We start from the raw sequence: 25,649 nt of genomic DNA, 5'->3' as shown, positions 1-25,649 counted from the left end.
GTCAAGCATGTCTTTTGTTAGTTAATCCCTTATTGTTGTTCTCCCTCATTTTAGGAAGGAGTTTCTAATGAAGAAGGAAGAAGGAGCTAATACGCTGCGCAAAAACATTTATTGGGTAGGTTGTTTCGAGGCACCCGGGGCTAAGCCTTCCGAATCAATAACATCATCTATCGCGTAGGTACACGTAGTCGTTGAAAGCGGGCTACTGAAAAGTAGATAGGAAGTTATTTTGCTTTTACGTAAACTCTTCCCAACCATTTCAGTCGAAGTATACGTATGCGGCTATGTCTCGAGAGTGCAAATTTGGCTGTACTTGCTCAAGCACAGGACGAGATGGGTGCATTTGTTTGCGGAGGAATCTTATGCGATAAGATGACGGATCAACTTTTGTTTTTTTTTTGGCAGGTCGCTGCTCTTAAACACCGGCGTTCGCAAATCCAAAAAAGACGACCACTTTAAACGACCAAAGAGACCTGGAAGGATTAGAACGGCACTTAGCGAACTCCGTTGGTTAGATGATGCAGACGAAAAATGATATGTGGGAATAATTTTTCTTATTCCGCTCAAAAGCATTATCTTCCAGCTAGCATCTGTTTGTTTGATTGATCTACCGCATGAATTTGAGGCTAGGAATCGTAAATTGTTTCTCCTATGCAGGCTTACAGTTAGGTAATTCAAGGCTTATAACGTTATTGTTACTTTCAAATAAGGGCAATTTGTTTGGAATCAAATCTAAGTCAAAAAAGCCTACCACGTGTTGAATAGAAAACGGGAGAATGCTATGGAAATACAGTACATACGAATTCTTCTAAGAAATCTAACCTCTAGTAAACTAATCCAAGACTTACATCCCTTTACCAACCCAAAAACCCAAAAATAAAAATGATCACTACGCATTTAAGTCAGACGAGCTGCTTTCTTTTTGGAATTTGGAATTCAACGTTGACTAAAGGTCGGACTTTTGCATTCTCGTTCAAATAGTGTTCTCAAAGCTGGATCGCATGAACTAAATATTAATATCTATCCACCTACCTGAGTCTCTATTGGTTTGCCTAAAGTTAAAAAATCCTTTGATTATTTTGATTAGGGAAACTTGGAATAAAATATGGAGAATTCTTCTATTCTTACGTCGTTTTTTGATTTAGACGCAATTCTTTTTATACTTTTCAATAAAAATTAGAATTATTATATGTCATAATGCGTCATGATGCACGACTTACCCTCTAACACAAATATTCCTTCAACTTAGTATTCTTCTTGACGCCCTAGTGGTAATGCTAATGATTCTTAAACCAGTCACAGAAAACCAGGCAACGAGTTCAAATCAATAGTATCATGGTTATAGCTCAAGTGTGTTCTAGTCCCTTACTCGCCTACTCGGAATGTCGGATGCAAGACGAATGCTTACTTTGTCTGCTTGATACATATCTCCACAACCTTCGGTGCCTCGTAGGTTTGTTCCTAAGCATTGTTCATGCTGTTGAGTGCCCCTCGATCGCAGTACTCTAGCCCTGCACCACTACTCCCCAGTCAGCAATCCGCCTATTCCTCCCTCAAGTTGTCCGGATTGCCTTGTGCTTTCAAAACAGTCACGAAAGCACTCCTCGTAGGAGCCTTGCTACTTTAGCAACGAGTAGGCTAAAGCGCGTAAGCGCTAACTCAGTTCAATGTAGCTTGTCTTAGCCCGTGACTTACACGTGGTCCTTAACCCCTCCATTGAGCTAGAACGAAGAGACAAATTTGTGATCCGGAACTCGTTCCCCAACGCCCTTTACCCAATTGGTGAGAACAGAGTTGAGACATTTATCCCAATCACTGGTATTGGCGACGATCAATTTCGAATTGTAGCGAGAACGAGAAATTCACGGCCTGTGGGGCGCAGAAGGTGAGACGAGCCGAACATCTTACAGAACAGGCCACAGAACAGGGGGAAAAGGAGAAACATCTGTGTAATAGCAACGGCGTTGCGACTGCAAGGGTAAGCTCATGGATGAGGTAACAGTACCTTACATAGGCTTAGCAAGGACTTACCGACCTTATCCCTCTGTCGTCCCGCATAAGCAGTCGATCGTTTGCAGGGCGGGCGGCAAACTGAAACGTAAGTGGAAAACGAGATGAATAGCAAAAGGGGTCTTACAGCTAAATAGCAGGGTATCTTCAATAGAACTCGTGAGAACTGTGTAATTTAGTCTTGCAGTTGCATTTATCTATATGAGAGCTTAATAGATAGAGTGACACTGTGATTCAGATGACAGATCATGTTCTCTCAAGAATGATTCAAGCGGAAGTAAGACTGCATGAATGAGCGTTTTTGATGAAAGGGCACTGACGAAATATGTGGTAAACTCGTGATTCGCTGCGTTTAGGATTTGTCTCTAGGAAAAACGCGTCGATCGAATTACGTAGTGTGATGTTGAAATTGCTACTTTGGTATGTCTGATTAAATTACTTTGTGGATGATAAGGTAGGGCACATAGAAGCCTGGCGTGCGTCGAACCTCCTGCTGTTTATGATTGGCTTGCATTCATAAGACAATACAATCTAGTTGTTGCCTCTTAAAAAAGACTCGCATTGATGTCTACCTACTACTCATCATGGGGTTCGAGGAACTGTCCTTTCTTGACGTGTGAAAGAAGTTACAGAGGCTCACGTGAGTAAGCTAATTTTGCTTGCTTTTTTAATGTAATCATATACCTAGATACGTTATCCTCTACGCTCCTGTAGATGAAAGTAGGTGTTTACTGGTAGTGCGTCGTAAACCGTATACTAAAGCCACTCTCTTTACGGTTATCCCGGAACTGGAAGTTTCAATAGTAAGTAAAAGAGCCGACAAGGTACTGCCTTACAAGGCATGCGAACGACTTCTCATTTCAGCTTCAATAATTGTCGGCTGTTGTCAATTAAAGAGATTTTCTCATCATTTGAAGGACCTTAGACGGGTCTTTCGCGTGGAAATCTTTGATTCATTGACATAATATTATTTTGATGTTTTACTGTTTTGTTATTGTTTTCTGTTAATTAAAACGGTTTGGTTAGTCCTACAACGCTACTATATCTATAAACTTAGCATTTTGATAGTCAATTAGTGTGCTGCAAACCGCGATCGACGCATTTTACTATATTGCAGTATATATATATGTCACTGATAAAGAGTGTGATTTGTTGCGCCCGGCGTTCCGATAGTAGACCAAACCGTTGATGTTCTGAAGCCAACCTGCATACGGGTCGCCAGAAGGTCACTCAGGCTATTCACGTTCTGAAAAGCACCGTTAAACAGGAGAAACCCAGCCTAGAGCTCGGAGATGCTCCGACCCTTGCGGCATTTGTCGCAGCAACGAGGAGCATAGGCCGCTTGAAACGCTGGTGAAGCCAGTTAGCAACCATTAGCATAAGGTTAGGGCTGACTACGTAGGGTGCAAAGGTGCCTAACCGAGTTGCGTCAAAAGTGCAAGAGTTTCTCTAAGAAAGGCATCGCTGACAATTTAGGCCCTTCCAGGGAATCCAATTAAACAGTAACGCCCGCAACAACAGCTTGGACCTTTCATCAGATCTATGCCAAGGTCCTTGTCAGGATAAATGGTCAAACAAATTGCTCCCGAGTTGAAACAACGGTGTGAAACAGCGAAAGCGCGAAACGTACAAAGAGGTGGCCGAGTGGTAGTCGAGGCTCGGTAACTTTAATCGAGTAAAACAGACTGAAGTAAATACTTGATGTTATAATAAAGATCCTTGCGTAGTTAGGGCGTAGCGAAGAGCTTGACAGAACCAATCCTGCCAGACAAAGGACGAGGCTACAATCAACGCGGTTGCAGTATACACAGATTTTCGCGTATACTTTTTAATAATATATCACAAACAGTACTATGACACTTGAGGCTGGGTAACTTAGTGCAGAAAATTATTTTTATACCTATATGATTTTTTTTGTTTGTTGGAAGCTGGTATCATATAATTTGCATAACACCCGTTCTGGCAAGAAAGAAATTCAACAGACTACTCACTATATGCATATGTATTGAATACAAGCATAGATGTTATTTATTGTTTACGGCTACGGCATCTCCGAAAGAAAATATATTGCCATTCTACAATTAATTGCATTTTATTTCAGTACTAAAATACTGACTGAACCGTAGCAATATCGTTCACCAAATTTCTACCAAAGAAGTTCCATTGATCGTGACCAAAGCCGATTAATTTGCTACACTTATAAGCAATACGAGACAGCAAAGGGGTTCCAGGTTGGGCCTGGTCCATCTAGTGTCCCTTTTGCTAAATATTATTACCGCTAAAATCGCCGTTTCCTGCAGCTCGCACGAACCGCGCGTCATACTCATAGCAGTATTTTACCGCCGACTGTTCTTGCTGCATCGGTCATCGTAATGGGAAATTGGCTCTTATCATTATCTCTCGTTGGATGCACCACTAAGTTTGTCATTTGCATGACCTAATCTGCCTCCTGTCGTCTCAATTTTATCCATACCACACTTTTTGTGTCTCTGAAGGGGAATCTTTGGAGATGAAAAGCAGAAAAAGTGCATGCTTTTCATAGGTGTGGCCATGACAACTTATAAACTAAACGATTTCTGCTCATTTGCTATAACTGTGCTTTTTTTGAAATACGCTTTATTAAGTCCTATGAGCCATGTCACTTAGAGACTTCGAGGTTCTTTTCTGCGAATCCTACCCGGTGTTTGAAACGTTGTCACCGCTCGCACGGAGCCGTTTGTCGACGGGAGCCTGGCTGTACATAGACCAAGCCCAAATCCACCGGTTGGGTTTCAATGGACAAGAACAGCGCTGTCTATATTACTAAATTAATGATTTCGTAAAAGTAGTCTGTTGTACTTCTTAATTGTATGGCTGGTCCATTTCTTCGTGTAAGTTTGCTTCCCTTTAGAAGTACCGCATAAAGCATAGAAGCTAAGCTTTTTTCTTCCATTATGCCTGTGTAACGGGAGGATTTCAAAGCTAAAGACAAATTCTCATTATCAAACATTCGCTAATGCGGTCGGTTTTCTAAAACCAGGTTTCGGTCTATAACGGAAAGCGTCGAAAAATAAGGTTGGTGTTAAAATGGCCTTTGCCTCTGACTAACTAAATTTGCTGAAGATTTGGACAAAGGCGTATCGTGAGGTCGTGCGCCTCCAACCCAGAAACTACTCAGCGCTCTATAAGAAAGGAGTCAGGACGAAGAAGCCGGTCTTCTCAGTTCGGGATGAAGTTGGAAGGTATGTAAGTAAGGCCGGCAATAGAGAAGTGTATGCCGAGTAGACACAGCTTAGGGAACGTGACGGGTGATTGGCAGCGGCGAGCCGCAAAATAGCGGGGCATTGGAATGAAAAGAGGAAGAGATCGAGAGTAGAATACGAGCGCTGCCGTTTGGAGATCGTCGTCGCACAATTCGGTTTGGCAGTTTGAGTTTTGGCAGCACCTTCTTCATTTTATTGCACGACGACTACGATTTCTACCTACTTCAAATCCGTACCCCTCGCCCACCGCTGCCCTCTCGTCGTAGTAGCGGCAACTGAATAATGTCTCAAATTAGCCTGTAAGAGCCCCGAAGTGGGAATCGAAAAAACACCCATAGTGCTGGCCTGGATGTGTCCCGGCTAGTCTCCCGGTGCTCCTGGTTTTCGTCCTGCTCTCAGAACGCGCACTCGCGTTCTCTAGCATTGGCAGGTCGGTGATGGGCTGGTTCTGTCCGCTGAGCAGAAGGCCGTGGACCGTTCGGTCAAAGACGCGAACTTGTAGGGTAGCCTCAGGAGAAGCGAGTGCGATTTGCAGATAGCAATGCTAGATGTTAACGAGAAAATCAGTCAGGAAAACTTCGAAGAGCTCGAAAAGACGGAAAAGAAATTATTGCGTAAGCAGACGAATGGTTTGAAGGAAAAAAGAAAACGAGATCAAGCAATTTGCATTTATGATTGGCGTCTTGCTCGTCTCGTCTAACGTACGTCTCCGAAGGCAATTGATAGCGACTTCGTGGTCGCTAAAAAAGTTTTCACGCGAAGCTAGTAAACAGCTTAAAGAAAGAGACAAGAAAGAAGGAATGAAAGAAAAACTAGAGGAAAAAATAGAAAATACGAAGGACTAGGGAGCTCAGAGAAACGAGCCACCGGCTCTCAGCACTTTACCACCGCCAGGTCCACCAGCCGGCAAAGGAACTGGTAACAGGGAAAAGGCAAATATTTCTTTTTCCAGGCAAAGAGGACAATCGAACTGTTCGACAGTGGATTTTGGCGACACTCTAATAATCTACACTGCCGAGCTTGATTTTACCACGATTTAGTAAAATGCACACATCGCCGCTATTTCAGAACCCACCTAGCATTTATTTGGCTGAAATGGCATGCCAAACATGATAGAGCTAGGTAGTAATCGAGAAAATGAAATATATCTCCAGAATGAAACATTTATTATCGTATTATTTTCAACTAAAAAGAAAAACACTAATTTTGAAGACGCACATCATTACGTTAACGTCGTCCCTTAAATAAATAACTTGGCTCGCACGACAAAAAATTAGATCCTAGGGAGAGCAGGAAATTTAGTTATTTTACATGCTTTGTCAACATATATAAGCAAAAAAATAAATGCTAGTATAATAACTGCTATTGAACATCTCTCTATAATTAACTGAGATAATATCATCAATAGTAACGTTATTATTCAGTCAAAATATATCTATCGGTCAAGAAGGCATCTCATTATTCAGCGTAATATTTTCGATTGTTAATATTCGATATTGGGAGGTTCCGGATGACAATATTTAGCTCTGATATTAGAGTGACACAGTGGAACAAGTTGGACAAAGTAAGACAAGTCCTGGTTGCAGTTCGATTGGAACAGCGCGTTGAGATTGCGTTGACGTTGCGGATGAGTCGTAGGATCCAGTTAGATACTATTGACCTGAAAGTACTTCGACTGTGGCACACTCGGATGCAGTGGGCTATGGCACGTACTAGTAATAAATAAATTGGCCCTGTTCGCAGGCTCATTTTCCATTTGCATAAGCGATCATTAATGAATAGCCTACAGATACAGCAGCAATATCAGTATGTGCTGCAGAGCAGTTCCTTGACAAGGTTAAGGGGCGGTTGGGTTCACCACAACGTGCTGCCTTAGCAATAATGTTAATAATAATTAATCATTAAAGCCTGACTCTGCAGCCTACCAATTGCTTCGAATTCGCGCCGCTTAATGATGACTGTGGTTTGGCCAAGAGGTTAAACTTCCGCGCCAAACAGAATCCACCGGTCGAAGGAAGTAGGCCTCCAGGCAATAAGGCATATGCATCTATTGTAAACCTGCAACAACTCAATTGGTTTCTTAGAGTTGGCCCATAAATCTGTTCAGCTGGACCACATTTTCAAACCGTGGGCAATCTATGCAAATATTATACCAGCTTGCACGCGCCGTCCGTCCGTCACAGTGGTAGCAGTGTTGCAATAATCCCTCAGCAAACTGCTCCAGGCTGCATCGCGCTGATGTCCACCCCACCTTACCCCACCTCATCAAAAGTGGTCCTCTATTCTTGGTCGACTTTATTAAATAATTGAAAGTGCAATCCCTTTTCCGTGGTGCACCGATTATTCTAAATATGTTCACGCTAGTAATCCGTATTGAAGACAGGCGACGTTGGGTGCCTATCTGCTTAGAACCTTTTAAGTGAGTTTCAAACAAAGACGGTGCTATACTCTAAAGCCAATTATGTAGGTAGGATGCTGATAAGATTTAATCTCGACACGAAATTATAACCTGCGTTCCGTTTAGATAAATTACGCGGACGGAAACTGTATGTTATCCATCTAGACAATGTCGTCATGAGCTGCCGCTAGCGTCGAATCAATTTAAAGAACCCTGAGAGTATTTGCACAAAGCCCTATCAATTCTCAAGCTCTGTTATTCCAACGCTACGGAGTGGCAAACGGCTACAGGGACTGCATTGCAGCTGATGCTGTGCACCGATGGCTACTAACTTTCAGACCTTTTGATGAAACTCTTGGGATCGCAGTACTCTGAACCGGTTCTAAGATGTTCAAGATCAACAGTCAAATTTTTTTTCAAAACAGGTAGAAATCAAATTTCGAAAGAAGACTGCTGTCAAGCTTCTAAGTTGTAAGTTAGTTTAAGACTTCCATCATAGCATTATGCACACCCGCCCCACAAAGAATTATGTCATTTGCTTACAATAAATGAGACGGGCTACATCTGTTGTTTGAAATACGCATACCTATTCACAGCAGATTGACAATAGGCTGTGCAGTCTAATACGTGAGACTGACATGGCTACAGATCGAGAACGTTGGGAATATTACTTAAGCTTGTATGGGTCATCTATTCTCACTAACGTATTAGGTTCACCCTTGAAGCCTTTGAGCAGAAGAAACAGGCGTGCTATTCTGATATTAAATAAAGAATGTTTCATATAAGTTTACAGGAATAATCCAAGCAAAGCACAAACCACTTCTACTAGGTGTGTAAATATTGGCAAAAAATTTTACATCTACATATGACGTCCAACTACAGCTAGTTCATATTTTTTTTTCTTAAGCAGGAAAAACCCTGGTATTATTTAAAAAAAAATACTTGGATTTTATATCATAAGATGCCGCTACGTCCTACAGAATATTTTGTTTACTGTTTGTGTAAGCGTGATGGTCTGTTGTACCGCTCAATGGCAAACATGTAGACAAACAGCAAACCGGAAACCTGTCAGTATGCAAAGGACACATGTTCTCTTGGATGTTGCATTTGTTTTTCTATCATAGACATTTTTTTGCCACCGTGGGCGTCGTGTCGTGGATCTGTATCCGGTTCCCATTTATTATTAGCAGATGAAATCAGCTCACTTGTCCTGCGTAGCACAGCATCACTGTCAGCCGAACCAGCCGGTGATCACTGTATCATTTCCTTGGCGCTCTAGAGAAAGACAATCACCATTTGGCAGCACAGACCCATCTATGTTCTTCCTGGCCTATTCGAGTGCCGAACGATCAATGGTCTATCCAGCCAATTATGTCATTGCGTGCACATACACACAGCAACGACACATAACGGAAAAATACATTCGATGTGGACGACGTATATATATATATATATACAAATACACACGTACATACACACATAGATACATACGTATATATATCTAATAGACACAGACGGAAACCACGAAGAGTAGAGGAACGAATGGGCCGAAGACGGCGCGACTAACCGACGGATGCGTACAAAAGGATCACACGTTCAAATACGCAGGCGAAGCGCTGACGGCGTTGTCGTTGTCCGCGTGCAGCCCCATCTCCCCATAATGCTAATATGCGGGACAAGCAAGTAAGGAGCCCCTCGAGGAAATCAAAAGGCCACACTTATCGGGTAAACGCCATAACAGACTGGTCCAGGCTATCCTATCGACGCTATCCGGCACATGACACATTCTTAGGGAAAAGGGGAGAGGGAAGGAGCGTAATTTACTGGGGTGTTGGTCCGCAATTTTTCGAGCCAGCTTTCATTTGCAGGAACTCCAAACCAGCCATAGTGTAAATATAAAAATATAGGTTATACTACATACGTCAATACCGGGGCACTCTAATCATATTAATGCCGAGTGAACGCTACTTTAAGCGATGATGACTCAACGCTGGCGAGAGGACCTATACTCTTCAACGGGTAGACTCATGCTCAACAAGTTTTAGTCCAAGTGGCTGTTCTTGCTCGACTCGTTCAGCTCCAAGTGAAAAAGCGTAAGGCGTAGCAACAGCCAGATGACGACTGTGAACCAAAGGGGATGGAGCGTTTCAATACAACAGAAGTATCGTCGCAGAGCTTTACCGCTGTTTCCAAGTTAGGTAAATTACTAATGTTACTTAGCATCTATTATGATTATCGTCTTATTTAACTGCCCTCAAAATATAATACAAAAACTATACATAATTGTTTGAATGCGCTACTCAGATATAAGAAGTTGTTACCATTAACGACATAAAATTCTGCAAACTATGGAAAGGTGTCCTTTTGGCATCGTAAACGCCTAACTTTGACCCAAATATTTGAATATGCTTCATCTTTATACAGGTTCTAAAATAGAATCCATGGCTGATTATGTTAAAAACTAAATATTTATAAAAGAAAAATGCACAGTGAAAGTCTTCCTCACATCAGGATGTTTTAGAATTTACAAACGTTTTCGAACCAAAGACGCGTGTAGTTTAAATCTTCAGCTAATAGTTACGTTATACTTATTTTCCGGCACTGGCAGATTTACTTAATTGTAAATTTTAAACTATATATATACACATTTAGTCCTCTAAGGTGATACTTTCGATTGCACATAGGCCACCAGAAGCGATTAGCTCTGGTAAGTCGTACCAATTCAAACAGCTGGACACGACGACTGCAATCATCAGCGAAATGAAGGACATCTGCTTCCCTAATATTTTTTCCTGCATGTCTGCCCCTCAGGCAGACGTATACACTCGTATTCTCTCGTCGACCCACGCGCTGCAACCAGATAGCGTAGTTGTCCGTGTATACTCTGCGTTGTGGTGTCATTTGCCTCAGAAAACTCTTCATCTGCTGGCAGATGCATTCAAGTGAAAGTGAGCAGCGGTACTTATTTGCTAAAAAGCCGCGCGAGCCACTTGATAAATAGATGTACTTGGTTGTTTTACAGATTAAGCAACTGTTGTCCAAGAGGCACCAAACATTCGTCAGAGCAGTACCGCACCTTAGTTCGTCGGCCGTTAGCCGTGCTCCCATATAACGTTCTAGGTACGAATGGACCCGTAACCGTAGCTCGGATGGAAGCCTATTGACTTACTTATATACTTGTACCTAGAAGCAGCTAGTACTTTTCACAAAAGTGGCACCGTGATCGACACCACGTTCTCGTACTGTACTTATCTAAGCATCATTCCTCGCCGTTGAGTAGGCATCTGATATGAACTACCCTCCTCATTCAGTAATTGCAACAGCGCTCCAGGTGACTTCGGAAATCACCGCAATAGGAGCACCAATAGTGGTCGTAGTCATCGCCGGCACCTGTCAACAATCGGCCCCTACTACATGCGCCGTTGTGGTTTCCCACTGGCCCCGCCTTGAGTATCCGTATATTCACCATATACACCTGTTATAAAGCTTCGGAGGTTCCGTGGGAGGCACAGTTCTGCTGGTGTATTATTACGAGTTGACAAACTTTGTTTTGCTTACATATTCCGCCTGTAGAAACTATCATTATATACATTTTCTCTTCTTCGTCAACCGCGCCTTGTATTCCCAGCGACGATTCTGCTTGGGTCATTGCGCGTTGCTCTATCGTCTTGTAAAGCTAGTGCGAATGTTAGGCCGAAAATAAAGCTCGTCATCTCTACCAAGTTCGTTGCTACTTTTCTTTTCTTTCCTGCAGGTTGGTGGGCAATTTATGGAAGTGACATCATCACCCTCTACCGAACGCCAAGCCCCCTGGTGTGTAAATCCTAAAGCAACTTCGCCAATTGCGGTTCATGCTTGGTTTTGCATCAACACCACCTAGCCCTAATAGGCTTTGGTGGGATCGTTTATATTTGAGATTCATTGACGTCCATTTGAATGCAAACGCCATCATGTCATGCTCGACTCTCATGAAAATCCTCGTATATTATGAAGGCTTGCTCGTTCAATAATAACCAAAGCAGGTTGGTTGATCTGCTCCTTATGACCGTCCACCCCTCGTTCAGGAATCTGCGCTCTTCAAGCTATCGTCCTGTTTTCCTTTTCTCTCTTGCCGCATTTCCTAGTTCATTGCTTTCTATGCGTCCATTTTGTCTGCTCTAGTTTGTGCCTCTTCCCGTTTCGTCCTGTGCTTTCTTGCCAGTTATAAGGCGGGGATGGTGGCGCTATTGGTAGTGTCCTCGATGTCCTCATCGTCATGCTTCCTTTTCGAAGTCGTTTTGCCGATTACCCCTGGCCAGCCAGCAGCCTCCGATGTCTTAGTCCTCCCTCTCTTCTGAATCCTCTTTGATTTGTTCTACCATCGCCATTTGGTCTCAGTCGACTCGATCGCAACCGAATAGCTGACAAGCGATAGGCAGCGATGAAACAGACAAGTGTCCTTTGTCCTCTTCCTATCACACCACCGCTATTACTCCACTACGCTCGGCCACAGCCAAAGTTGCCTGCTGTAGCCTTGGTATCAAGAATTTTTCTCGATTCTTGGTTGAGGGAGCGAAGTAGTCTTTGCGTGGCCGCTTACAACGCGTTAGTCGCCCGCTCGGTACTCTGGTGTTCTTTCGCAGCTGCCTTGTTAGGTCTGTAGTGTGTGTTGGTGTATGGGTGTATGGCAGAGAAAAAGAAAAAGAGACTGAGTGTATATTCTGTACGTCTGTGTAGCTGGCTGCTAAGAAGCGCTCGCTCCACTGCCAGTCTCCGAATGCGTTCAAAGCGGTTTAGTGCCGCAACCTACAAATCTACCCCAACCTAGCGACCTCATCCAGACCTTAAAGATCGGCGCGTTCCAACAGTCCGAAATTCGCTTGAATCAGCCCTTCGTTTAGCTAACGAAGAGGGGAGACTATTTTAAGAACTGTCAGAGTAAGGCAGGAGAACGAAGGGAAAGAGGGAATGAATTCAGAAATTTCATCTGATGAAACAGAGGAAGAGTTAGGACGCAGGGCAGATTTCCTCGGAGTCCAGAACCTGATCGTAACAGCAGCAGCAGCAGTACAACTAAAATCTTTTCATCAAATGCTAATCAACAAATTGATACAGCTAAAAGCAAGCGAAAGACAGAAGTATGCAGAAACACAATTCTGGATACCGGTGAAACTGAATAGAGTAAATCCATTAATACCGTGTTAAAATTTTGCTTGTAATCAAGCATACGATAACTGAAAAATTACCGAAGGACCTAGGCATAATCGCCTTATACATAATAGCTTTGGCTACACGAAGGACAATTTTTCTCAAGCCAAATAAATAGGAGGGCACCGTAAAATCTACTGAAATGAAGTGTGATATGTTTTTGACGTAAAAGCGGTGTTTACGGGAGTAATGTTACGGACCCCGGTCATCGCAAAAACGCATATGGTCTAATATAACGACACTAAAATAGACGAAATTTTTCTTTATCCATACAATAGTTCCATTTGAGTAATACTTAGCACGATTCTTTTTGGATATAAAGGTAAATTTTACGATTTTACTAAACAATCTCTATTTTAACATACATACATACATACACATTTTTGAGCTATTTTGTAGATTTCAGATTTGTAGAATGTTGTACCATTCTGGAACAACAGCATGAATTATTATGAAGACCTGGTTTTAACTACACAGTGTTTCATGGTATAATTTAACGACACTCTGAAGACTCATTAAAAAGCGTTTTATGTTTTTAAGAAGAGTTATGTTGTTTTGTAAAATCTTTCATGCGAAATCTTGTATTGGCAATAGGTCTAAACGCATAAAGCCGATGGATTAACTTTTATTGGCTTAAATTATTCGTTATATTCTTAGTTGTCTTCTAATGTACCAAAGACATTATTTTTAGATTGTCTTCAACTTATGTGATATAAAGTTATGGGACTGCATGCGGCTTGCATATATGACTTAATAAAATTAGGTAAACATAAGAAATAAACAAGGTAAATTTTGTTCACGGTTTATAGAAAGTATATTGTAGAATTAACACTTTGTGGACAGAATCGTAACCCAGAAGGCCATCACAGTTAAGAGTCGTGTTCCCACATCTATTCGGACAAATAGGGGGTAAATTGATTTTAGTTCGTAATCGAATTTTTCGCAAATCTCTATCTTCTATTTTATTTTTTTTAGTGTTTTTGCCTCAATTTTAGCCATTGGCCAATTATTAGTGCACACTTATAAACGTAATTTCACATAATTCATGTGTATTTCGCGCTACTTGTCTACATAACTTACCCATTTTACTGAGTACTGTCTGGTTAGGCAGGGCGACTACTAGCAGCAACGGCTTGCTCACGTCAATGTAATTCACAAACCAACTGCCTTTCCTCGCAGAGGCCCCAGGCCGTAAACTGACTTTGTTCCTCAGCAGCGTAGTAATGAGATTCCTGCTGGCTGACGAGCGAAGAGGAGGCAAAGGAGAAATAAGGCAGGAAAGTAACCTCCTCCTAGGCTCCGCAAGTTTTTCTTTCTGCGTTCTTAGTAAAGCGCAGCGGATAAATACACTCCTCGTCTACAAGGAACGCGCAAAGGCCAGGCCCACTTCGCGCACTGAGTCCTGCTCCTAAATACAGTCTTGGGCTCCATCGTTCGTTCGTTTGCTCAACCGAGACGAGGTTGCCGACGACTCAGATGGGCGCAGAAGCATTTGGTACAGCAGCAACCGCCGCCGCCGCCGCCATCACGATTTTGGGCCTGCCTTTTTGCTCCAGTTCGTCTAGTTTTTTAGTACCCTCTCTCTTTCTTTCAGTTTCGCTCATTTTTGCCCATTCTATCTGAATCTTTACGTTAAGCGGTACCGAGATAGCCAGCGGCAGCGTGGGCGCCAGCCGCTGGGCTAGAGCTGAGCTTACAGTAAAGCTGAAGAGGCCGAGGTCATAAAAAGTGCGCGCGCGCGGCTTCATTGCGCTTGTAGCTGCTGCCTTTGAGGCCTTTGTGGGACTCGACTCTTATCTGCCGCAGTACCAAGGCGCATCGTACCGCACACCGCGCTTTATCGCAAGAACAGAACGGCGTGTAATTTGTCTAGAAGCAGCATCACATTTCGTACCACAGAGGTTGACGGACAGCGAAACCCGGGCCGAGAAAGCAATACTTAGATGGGATGAAAACGGGGTGGTCATCCTTGGACAGACTTGTTATGTGTCCTGACTTGAACACGCGTTTGTTCAACATGGGGACCTATTGTCCTTGTGAAAACTTCGAGACAAAGGACTTGCGTTAAATCAAAATGACTCTTACGAGTCATTGCGCGTTAGGTTACACTGACATGATGATTTTTATTATTGAGTGCAACGTGTCAAACCAAGCCAAATCAGCTGAGATTTTTCTCTTTGCTAGGTAAGATATCTTAAAATAATACATCCTCTATAAAAATTGTGTAATCCTTTTCTCAGTATTTGTTTCATGCCTTTTTATACCAATGATAAAAGGGCCGGCTATCAAATGACGAAAGCCCACATTCTGCTGTGTTATCACTTCACTATACCCCACCTTCTTGATGTTTTTATGTCGTTGTTATTACACTGCTATAATGTAACATTTTTCTTGTTTTTCTTCTGCTAAGCTTCTGCCCACAGGCAGGTGTTGGACCTTCAATGTCGTCCTTTTTCTTGCGTAAATTGCATTCCAGTTAAAGGCAATGCAACTCATCTCACTACTGATTGGGCGGAAATTTTTTAACAACCTCAACACAACCTTTGTATCATGCTGCGCTAGGGCATTTGATAGCGTCGGATGAGATGACTATAGCCTGACCGTTACTCAGATTATATTAGATGTTATTAGAGGTAAAATATGTCCTTCATACGCCAAGGTGCGTATTCCTTGATTTTAGATGACAAAGGGCTTGCACAGAATTCCAAACATCTCACTGAAGGGCCCATATTACATCTAAAAGATATATAATTTTGAAAAGTTACGCGTCCCAATGGGAAACTAACTGATATGTAGGGGCTCAAAGGAACATTTCCTGCAATATATATATATATATATATTCATTTTTCCTGTACACAAAATATTACATAAATGTATGTGGTGTAGCGTATTTGTAAACGCAAAAAAGAATAGAGAAGCCTCCCAAAAATAGCTCTCGAAGGCCGCCATGCTATTTATATCACCTTCAGCGGCTAGTAAGGTTTTGAGGTTAGTTTGTCGCCCATTAAGAGACGCGTCTGTAAATTTATGCTCTTTTTCAGTGATTCTTTTCTTAGCTATGCAGAAAAGAAAGAAGCTGTAGGTGCTGAACGTTATTTTTAGAATCACGAAGCTTTGACTAGTTCTCCGTGGGGTTGCAAGTCCTTCTGAACACTTCGAATTTAGTAAACGGAGCGTAGCGCCAATCAAACGTAAAACCTATGTGGCGAATTAAGTAATGGCGCGTTCGCTAGCAAGCGTATCGTTTTTTCAACGCAAGTATAGTTCTGCCATCTTTTGCTGCCCGTTTTCTAGCGAAAGGAAGATAAAAACTATTTATTCCTTTGTCATGGCCTTTGTTGTTGTTCTTGTTCCTGCTACGCATTATTTAAATTAGTGATATGAACCGTTTATAAGCGTAGCGATGCAATGATGCATCAAGCTCTAGCCAAGATCATGCTCCTAATTTAGATTTAGTTATTGTATGTATTCGATAGCCTTGCTAGTAGGTTCACGCAGCGTAAGGACCAAGCATATCTTTTTTTAGGCACAGATTAACTCTATGAAGATGGAGGTGATTTATCATTTGCTAACGTCAAACAAACACTTTTCGAATGTAACTTCGGAGTTCTGTCAAGGAAATAACACTATTCGTATCGAGTCAACCACTACTGAAACACTTTTCCTAATCCTAGTTGGAGGTATGCAATTATAATATACTACCAATTCCTTTACGCGTAACAAGAGTCAAAAGGCAAAAGGATGGCGAACTTAGGATTCCGGGTTGATAAAATAGACCTTATGAGCGCAAGCAAATATCCGAAAAATGATAGTTTCCTGGCCCTCGCCATCTAGCTTATCTACTTTTACAAAGCCGTGTACCTAGTGCTTGTTCATTTCTGCTAAGATGTTATTACGGTCTTAGTGATTCTTATCATGTTATATAGGCTTCAGTGTTCGATAATTTGGTGACATAACATCCGTTAGATTCGCTCTGTATCGCATAGCCTTACGTTATAGTAGCCCTTTTGGCTACTTATAGGATTTCTTTTATCGTTTTATTGCCTTATTTATATTTATATTAACTATTAAAAGTATTTGCTTCAATGTGTTTTATAGCAACTTACATTTCCCATAACACTTAAAAACGGTCCGTGAGAAAATGAGAGTCAGCAGCGGTAGTTTAACTCTTTGAAGACCTGAATATTATACAGAGAACGACTGGTGTCTGATGTTTAATTCATTTTAGGAGCATTTTGGAAGGGGTTGACCTTTGATAAATCCTTTGGTTGAATTATGCGTAAGATATTACTGCAATAGACCATTCAAACAAGCGATAAAAAAAGAGAATTTTTAGATATAGGCCCAGCGTGATATACTGTACTGAAGAAAATAAAGCCCAAAAACGTGGCAAAGCAGCATCCTATTGTAAAATCATATCCCAGCCCTGTCGTTGCTAGTAAAGTACAGGTAACATATATCGTGTCCGAACTATCTATGACAGAGGCGTCTATCGTCCACTGTGCTTAATGACAGGGAGTTAACAGGAAGTAAGCAACTGATCGTCCACAATCGCACGGCGTGGTGATACTTACCAGTCTTGTAATGCAGAGTGACACGCTACACGGGAGGATCAAGAATATCGTGGAAACTGGTCGGTCCTGCGACGGTGCAGCCCAAATAACACGTGTGTTATTTGGGCTTGAGTACATGTGGGAAGGTCTAGGCTTGAAACGAAGAAAAGACATTTTATTTTCTGTTGGAACCCAGCTGCCTGAAGCTGCTGTTAGGATCGGGCGTATATTTATTAACTAAACCCGTGGGGTATCATATTGGTTAGGTTCCTAATGCTTTGTTGTCGAAGGTTCAGCAAAACGGTGTCTGAAAGGAAGATGGAACAAGGGAAGCAATAGTTTAATCCGAATGCACTATTCTCAATGCCCGAACAAGTACGACGCACATCTGGGGTGTGGTTAACTCATACTCGTATATATATATATCTTATTTAGTCTCGTAAGCAATGTACTCTACACGGTGAACACATTGTAGTATTGCGAAACTAAAGCCAAGTTAGCGAACTACCCGATTGTGAATGCTGGGAACTTAATATTTCTAGTGCTGAATGGAAAATATATGAATAGAATGGCTATTATCACTGAATCAATGATAACTACACATTTTCTGGAAATGACGCAGCTTACGTTATTCCCGATATACGACATGTATATATATATATATATACACAATTTGCTATATATCGGATAAAGGAACTCTGACATAGGCCACGTTCTATCACACGAACGAGATTCGATTTACGTCTATCAACGTCCTGAATCAAAGCAGTCTGATGCTTACCTGCAAATATCCCGCAAACTAACGACTGCGAAAAATAGCATATGGAATATGAGCATATAAACAGCCCTTAACTACCCCTTAATCCCCCCCATTGTTCCGGGGAAAGTTAATTCTGACAGTCAGAGATAATGACTGCTACAGATCAGTATCTGATAAGTATCTGAGCCTACATCATCTCATGCTTTTTTTCTTTTAGCGAGTCATCTATAGGGGAGACCAGTAAAGTCAATATCGATCAATCGTAGCATCTACCTTTGGATATCGCTTGTCTGACCTTCTGCCGTTTCTACACTTTCTGTTATCATCATTTCGAAGTTTATTTGACGTTTTAGCTCACCGAATTGCCTGCTGTAACCTGTTTAGCTCTCGTAGCGTTGCAGGAATTCAAAGAAGAAGGCCGTCTAGCGTTGCAGCGCCTACTCTATCGCGCCTAGGGATGCTGTAAGTGCTGTAGAGAGTATGGATTGTTTTCATGAACAACAATTCTCATTATTGTGACCAATAAACGAGACTTAAGACTAGGTTTCGTTGGCACACCCAAATGATGCAAACTTTTCTGTCCTTTTTTATTATCCTCCTCTCATAAAAATACCGATTAATGTGCTCGAGGTTCGCATGACTCCTATCTACCTACCTATGTTATTCTATCTGTTGCAATCATAGCTTTAATTACAAACAGAATTGCCGGGAATAAATTCCTGAATGTCCGGTGGCTTGTCTACCAGCCACAATGCTAGAACAATACGATGCCCTTAAAAATAGGATAACGACAGGTTGTTGCCACCTCCCGACTCGTGGAGGGCTTTCTGTGTGGCCAAAAGATAGCATTTGTCTACGTCAGTGGTTAGTTCACAATCCAAATGGACTGGCGCTCTGTGCATTCTTTGTTGCAGCCGATTTAATATATACTACATAAATACTTTTTGAAAATTAGTAGTATATATTCGCTATTCAGTCGGTGAAAGTATGCGTTTTCGTTTTAGTTAAGCTAATAAAAATGTGTCTTTAATAGTCTAGGGTATCGAATCTTAGAGACGTTACATAACATTATGTATGCATTTATTTGTATATATTGTCAGATATTTGTCGTGTGTTATAGTCATAAAAGGGCACACAATAGCTGAATGAAGGTGGTAAAAAATAGTAAGCTAACCCGTATAAGCGTTTTATGTCTATTCTATGTACACGCCTATGTTTAGCAGGGCATCCTTAAGCAAAGCATCGGCAGTGATTCTGTCCGCAATTCGCTGTGTGTACCCTCGCGTTTTGTTCTTGGAAGGATGTCGCATTTTATAGCGTAACCGAAAGCCTGAAACGATCATTGTTGGTAGCGGAAACAAGCAGGAACTATTATTAGGCAGTGAAAAAAGCGGTAGTAGTAGTAGCCACTGAGTCAGCGATCGAGAAGACGACAGCGTTAGCGGACGCAGTAACAGCTGCAGCAGTTCAGACTGACCTTCGGAACGATATCGGACCAGCGAGAATTGAGGTCGGGAAATGGCGAACGTTGTGTGACCTCGGTTTCCGGAAGTGGAGAACGCACCATCCGAGAGAAGTCGAAGCGGAGCCCCTTCCGACAGCTGTTTGTGAGTTTGCAACACGCGGGCAGACGACTGCTTATTCAACAACCTCTTTTCGTGAGATTCTAGTCTGGGACTTCCACAAAATTCTCTTTTGGCATTTACGTTGTTATTTCTTTTTCTTTAGCGAGCACTTTTCGTCTTTCCTGTTATTTTGGTAATTCGCCTCTGCTTTCAAGCCAACACAGCATTTCGCCTTTTTTTCGAGTTGTCGTATCCACCTCTGCACAACGGGCGGAAGCTGACGTCTTCGATGCAAACGGGTTACAAAGATCCATACAGTTTTTTTTTTCTTTTATATGACCTAAAGTCACGAAGTCGGCGTCAATGAAGAAAAAACTGTTGACCGCTTGACGGAATTCAAATGTTTTCTTTTAATTCGGACAAGATTAACTGAAAATATTCTCGGACGTAGGGTTCCATTTAGAGGAAATTCACCGTTAGATATGAATATCGCAAAGGCCAAATCACAGATACGAGGCCTGTCACAAACAAGTCAGAATGTGCTTTTCCAGTGAACTTGCATCCAACCTACCTCAGCTTACTAGACATATTCACAGATATAATGAAAACAAACCCCGAAGGACACTCTCGAGTTTGTTTACGTCGATCAAGATTGCTGTAAGTTAGCAAGTTGTATACATGATTTTCTTCGAATCGTTTGTACATTATCTTGGCTCTTTTGAAAACGGCATATTTCTCAAGTGGCCAAAGCACATTTTCGATTTCATTGGTGGCGAGGCGTCACTTCAAGATGCGTTTATTTTTTTATTGTTGATTGGTAGCTACTGTGACGATGACACGGACCCTTAGAAGTTGTTATATGGAGTGAAGCAATAGCAAACCGTCAGCAAAGACCTTGAGTTCAACTTGAAAGGGCTTTCGGATCCGAAACCCCTGAACGTACTCAGTTAAGAGTGATATATAAAGCAACTTATACTCCGAAAAGTTGTTTCGTTTCGTTAGCTTTCGACACTGACCCGTTGTCTGTAGTAGTAGTAATAATCGAATAGTTATATACTGTGGCTGGCCTTCGTTCTATGAAGGTGGATGATAGTAGGGTAACAATGGTTGGATGATAGTAGGTGCAACTGAGTGTCCGACGAAGAAGCGGTAGATAGACTGGCCTTATGATGGTGGGCGGCTGCGTAAACGAAGAGAATTGAAACACAGCGAAAGGGAAAGAAACGGAAGGCTTCTCGATAAAAGACGGACGAACGAGCTGAGACAAACACGAGACATGAGCGAGATGGCCGCGACCGACCGACTGACTGAGCGGGATGGAAAACGCAAAGGACAGTGGAGGTAATGATCGGCAAAATAATAGCCTGTACGCGTCCTCAATAGAAATTGAAAATGATTTCACTACCTTTTGCTCCCTATATCATTTGCGCTATATCTCAAAGCAGCAGGAACGACGCAAGGGCGGGGGAACACCAAACGAAACGCTACGATGCGGAATCGAGTAGTATGAAACGGTACGTCAATGAACAAGTGGCAGTGGGAAGAAGACGATATCGTGACGCGGATATCGCGTCGGTATCACCCCAGCCCCATTTCCTAACCATGATGTGAATTCCTATCGACTGACTGGCCGACTGTTCGCTCGTTCATAAATAGCTTTCGAACAGTTGGTAGCTTTTCTAACACTTTCTGAGAGGCAGCAGAGTACGAACCAGCTAGAAAAAAAAATCCTAGGAAACTTGAAGCAAAAGAATAGAACACAGCAGCACCACAAGTGATAACAGCCGGCTACAACAGGAGTAAGGATGAAGGGAAAAACCTATGGGGAAAAGGTGAGAACGAAAATCCATTTCAGGCGGTTTACTAAACGTGCCTGTGCGTTTTAAAGTTATACTTAAAAAGCAAATCCTGTTCAATTAAAACATTTGCCAGGAAGGATAGAGAAGGTGGATAAAGTCGAGTAAATAAAGACAGTGAACGGAAACTATTCATATACATTCGACTGGGTACATGTGAAAAGATCTATTGTTAGTGTTATCATTATTTATGCCGGTTCGCTGGTACACTTCGCCGCATTATGTTCATAGGACATGGCCCGTATAGACGTTGTGAGATAGTTCAATGAATTACAAGCCGTATACATAAGCGTGTCAAGTTTACGTGAACTTGCGATAGACCACTACGAGGCGTCTCGTAAAACGATATGTTTTATGATTCGCTGAAAGATTTCTCTTATAGAAAACACTGTTAGACAATTTGTGCAATAGAAGAAAAACATCTGTTAAATTTCAAGCATGTCTTGTCAAGTTCAATTACATAGTATAGTAAACCCCATAATATTCATGTGACAGGGGGTAAACGCTCGGATATAAATCGATAGGAAAATCGAAAGGAGTAGTTGACACGTGCTCACTATTCAACTGCCCGTTTTAATAGGTCAACGAAATGAAAACTAAGGTGTTCTATCAAGTATGGACGGCATACACAATACTGTTTTGGGTAAAAACGACTGCCAAACTAATATCTTTGTATTTCTTATATATAACTTTGAATCAGGTAGATCACAAAAAAAAACCGGCAGAACCTGGGTATCCTGAGTAATACGATGTAACCCGGACCAATGGTGCGAGCTGCTATGTTCGACTGACCGAATATTGTCGAAAAAAAAAAAACAAAAAAACTGACATTATATTGGAGCGATCCCTTAATGCTTTCCTTTACAAAACGAGATCTAGGAAAAGCTCTTTAAGCAAAAGCAGAACTTCCCTAAAATTTCGGAAAAAAAAAAAAGTTTTACACGCTTCTGTAAAAGGAATATGCATATTCCGTCGCACTAATTCTAGAAAGCTGACTATAATATACTATTGTGTTCAGACTATTTAAAGAAACACTGTTTTGCTATTTGGGTGAAATCACAATCAATATTTTATTAAAATTAATATTAAAGTTGATGAGTTATTAAAAGCGGCTTTTACAGTGATATAACGTCGATTCGTTAATTCAAAAAAAAAGGGCTGTTAGGAGACCGCCCTAATGTGGGGTTGATACAATATGACTATTTATGAAAACTGATTATCAATTTGTTCACCATTTACGCCTGCATTCCGTCATAAAGTCACCTCACCTGAGTAGGTAAAGTTTGTTCTATCGAAAGGTTTTTATGCTAAAAATCAGTATGAGGATTCCGCAAAGAGCGCCCTCGATATTGTATGTAGCCCTTTATCTCAGCTTCAGTAGGACCACAGCTGACCCAGAACTTCGACGATCCACTAAGATTATCCGCCGCATCCAGGTTTTATATATTATATACTCAAAGGACGAAGAAGGTAAATGCAACGTTATATTGCAAGTTTACATGTTCTTAATTGTAGCTCGATCTTTGACGCTTCCCCTACTCTATAGTTTAGCATTTAAAAACGTAAAACGGTTAAGCAGAACCATATAAAAATCGAGTTACCCATTGTCTCTGCAATATACAACAAACTGATACACATCTCAACGATACCCATTCTGTTGGCTTTTTGTATCTAAATCATCAAAGTGACGACATAAGATCTTCCTGTAAGCATGTACTCAACGTATTTTCATCATTGAGCTAAAACTATAATATTTTAGCTATAATATTTTCTGTTAGTTACAAATGTCTGCATAGTCCGAAGCGTTACTTTGAGCGTCATATGATATATCACATTATAGAGGCGTGTATTTCTTGCCATTAGTAGCATCACTTATCGATTCTACCGGGATGTTGATCCAGGAAATTGTTAAAAAAAACTAGAGGTTGATCACCAACGAAAAATTATTTGACTCGGCCAAAGTATTTTTTTTTTTTTTTTGTAAGAATGCACTAAGCTTGTACCTTTGCACACTGGTATGTGCGTCTATATAATTTGTCCATTAAGCTCTTGCCACAGCTGACTTTCACCTGTCTTTTCTACGACAGGCCTCAGTATGCCTCTGATTAGCAGTTTCAAGAACTTGCTAGGTTAGGGCTATTCGGATTGATCACTGGAAGCTCAAAAGGTGTCTAGGCCATGAGTCTAGGCTACACGACCTTTGCGCACATATCAAACCACTATATCATGCGGTACTCCAATACAACGCTGCATCTCTGTACAAGGAGAGAGGAGCGACACTGAGCTTTGCCAATGGTAACCAGCCGATCTAGATTTGGAAAGTTACATTGACTTATACGATATATAACCATACGTGCAGACAGCGTTTATAAGTATACGAGCCCATAATAATGACGTTTCAACACTGGTGACTTGATGTCACATAAATGAGTTCCTTATTACGTCTTAGTATAATTAACCTCAGTCCATATATTGAGCTGTTGCAATGAATATTTTTACATATTATAACAGCAATTTAAACTAAAAAAAAGTGACACGAAAACTGTTTGGTTCAGTTAGCTAGCCCCTCAATGAAAAACGAACAGTGAGAACATGCATATGGTACGAAATGAACGTTTGAAAACATAGTAAGTATTTTATATAAAATAGTGATTTTTACTATTTACATATTAAAATGTAAAATTTGAGTTAATATTGTGCTTGTGTACGGAAACCTAAATAAAAGCACAAACAAGATTATATCGTCTCTAGGTGTGCAGAGAGGCAATGTCGTTTTTGCTCTGAATCCATTGAGGAACGGGAGTTGCTACTTCCTGAACGGTGAAACACAAGTTTGGAGCATATACTGACAATATTTGCATTGCTAAATCGATCATTGGCCGACATTCACGTTATTATAAATAAACAGTGCCATAGTATATTATTACTAACTGTACTTGACATGGTTTGGTACAGAATAATAATCATAACTTACCTATGTGTCCTGCACGCAGATAACAACTCAACTGCCTACTTATACCTCTACGGCAATCGTAGGCATTTTTTTTTTGTCACAAGTAAATTTGGTGGACTTTAAAATTGAATAACTTCTGCATTAGTTAGGCCGGAATGATGATATAATATGCACGCTTTTATTTTCTGAACGGCTATGTACCTACTGTTTGCGTTTCCATGTCTAATTCCTCTATCTGTGACTGCCCAAAGTAGCTAACGTTGAACATACCTTTCCTCTTTGGTCTGTCGTTGTCGTTAAGCAGCTACACTGCGTGTTCTCGATTGCCGTGCCAACGTCCATGAATCTCTTAAGAAACTTGAACTAGCGAGCTCTGTTTATTGTTTTGATTTCAGCGAATATCTCATAATAGTGTGTACCACTAGTATCCGTGGCAAGTGACGCCATTACCTTACGTCTGAAATTACATAGCGCTACTCGATTGCTATTCAAGGCGACGCCATTGTCTCGCCTGGTCCTTCCCCGTTTGACTATAGAGAGTAGACTATGCTTCGCCTATGGCAGTCGTATGCTTCAGTATGTCGTCGATTGAAGTTCCGCAAATTGCACGCGCATTTCCAACTGGCCTAAAGCCAATTCGGGGGAACCTATCTTTTACGCAATTTATATTACATTTAAGTTTTAATTCTGTAACGTGTTACATACGAAACGCCAGTTTTGACTTGAAAGCTTTTAGAATCCAGGCTCTGCTCGCATAGAAGCCTCCTCGATTTTGTCTTTGGGGTCCCCACATTTGGTGACCACCTCGCTGGTTTCGACGACCCAATCTCTGTTCGTGAAACGTTGGCGCTATGCTTTTGCTTGTGGCCTCCTTGCCTTATGTCTTCACTATTCTTCGATGAGTCTGCAGCGTTACGACCTTTGAGGAATGAAAACTAAATCACTGAGCGTTGACTAGACATTTTAACGTCCTAATATATATACATGTATACTCTAAGAGGCATCAACATGTTATTCCACGTGTATTTATCTAAGAACGCATGTACTACAACCAATGTTTGCCAGTTACAATAAAAATTGCTATTTCTAAAATAAAATGTCTTTACAATACGACACTGACTAAGA

General features: G+C 41.4%; 1 long non-coding RNA gene across 2 annotated transcripts; it reads right to left on the bottom strand.

The window, feature by feature from the left end:
* Positions 1 to 90: 90 nt before the first annotated feature.
* On the bottom strand, positions 91 to 25,649 carry LOC147756318 (uncharacterized). Of its 2 annotated transcripts, none has more exons than XR_015326859.1 (5): positions 24,795 to 25,649; positions 17,412 to 17,697; positions 16,944 to 17,127; positions 1,409 to 2,091; positions 91 to 473 (listed from the first exon to the last, which is right to left on the bottom strand). It is a non-coding gene; the product is annotated as an uncharacterized LOC147756318 (long non-coding RNA). The 2 variants fall into 2 exon arrangements; XR_015326858.1 differs by having other exon boundaries at positions 2,032 to 2,091; positions 24,795 to 25,643.

This window comes from Varroa destructor, unplaced genomic scaffold (assembly GCF_002443255.2).
Source record: "Varroa destructor unplaced genomic scaffold, Vdes_3.0 BEIS01000004.1, whole genome shotgun sequence".
Classification (NCBI taxonomy): Eukaryota; Metazoa; Arthropoda; class Arachnida; order Mesostigmata; family Varroidae; genus Varroa; species Varroa destructor.
This window is presented reverse-complemented; position numbering and strand designations above follow the sequence as displayed.